This window comes from Tauraco erythrolophus, chromosome 4 (genome assembly GCF_009769465.1).
Source record: "Tauraco erythrolophus isolate bTauEry1 chromosome 4, bTauEry1.pri, whole genome shotgun sequence".
NCBI lineage: Eukaryota > Metazoa > Chordata > Aves > Musophagiformes > Musophagidae > Tauraco > Tauraco erythrolophus.
Genome location: NC_141468.1, coordinates 7,897,520 through 7,898,837, shown reverse-complemented (window position 1 = coordinate 7,898,837; position 1,318 = coordinate 7,897,520).

Sequence of the window (1,318 nt, the reverse complement as noted above, 5' to 3'; positions counted from 1 at the left end):
CTTCGCTCAAATACATTTTTGTGCACGCTTTTGTGATCTGTGCTTAAAATCCACATTGCCAACATTGCAGCTTGAACTGAAGCTTGTTATTCAAAATAAATATTTAATTTTTTTTATTGCTCTTGTATAAGTGCATGAACTTTTTTGATTCCTAGCTGAATTACAAACTGGAAGGAGGAGAAATCCTCCTTTTATTTCATTGCAACTGTAATTATATTGATAGTTGTTATTACTCCTTTGAACCATTCTGCAAGCTGTGATGTCCAGTGGTAATCTAGAACATCTCTGCCTGCATGCCAAAGTTGGGGGCAAGTAGGTTATCTCCAAGTATGTTATCCACTTTATTTTGTTTATTTTAGTTATCAGCACAAAGTATGCTACAGTTTTGAATTGTTTCCTCTGCAAGTCCTCCTGGCTGTGCCAGCTGTAAGCCCGACCAGGGTTCGTGAGCAGCCCTGTACGTGGAACGGATGCTGAAAGCCAGCAGGCTCACTGCTGACTGCTCTGCCAAGACACATCCTGCAGTTCTGCTGAGCGGAATTGAGCGTGCTCCATTGAACCAGCTCTTTTAAAGCCTTTCCCAGATTGTGGAATTCGCTCCTTGATATTCCGACCAGGAAGAAGAAAATCTTGGATAATCATTACTGCTACCAGCATGTATTACAAGGGCTTCTGTCTTTGAAAAATGAGTCACTAGAGATGAACCAGTCTTGTGCATCATGCAAGGTTTGAATTTCCAGTCTTGCTCCTAGTGACGACTCTGGCAAAACTTGGCTCATCTTTTTTCCTCTCAGCATTGTTCTCAACAGACACGTTTTGCAAAGCTAGAATTTTTTCTTTCTCCCCCTTGTGAGTAGCCTAAACCACGCAGAACCTCACACTCATTTTGCTGGAGAAGAAGTCTGCAAGTTGCATGTTCACTACAAAACCTCAAAGCAGTAACTGATTTTTGACTTTGCTTTGAAAAAAAAATGTTAGATTTTTTCACAGCAGTTCTGAAAATAAAGCATCGAAAACTAATTGTCTGTGCAAAAAAAACTGATTTTATTTTTTTTCCTGCCGTTTTGTGAAGTTTGTTGTGGATCCTGATACAAAACTGTGGAGCTGGCGTCTGTTCATTTTCTTTATGGTCATGGACAAGACTGTCACTTCATAAGTTATTTTATTAGATTAAAAAGTCTCTAACTAGACCAAATGCCTGCAAAGCAGTTGAGTAGTCTAATCGAAAGTAGTCGGTGGAAAGATCTGTTGTGTTTGAAGATGGTGCTAGATGCATGTAAAAAGCTCACCCTGAGCAGGAAAGCTGGTACTGGTTGAT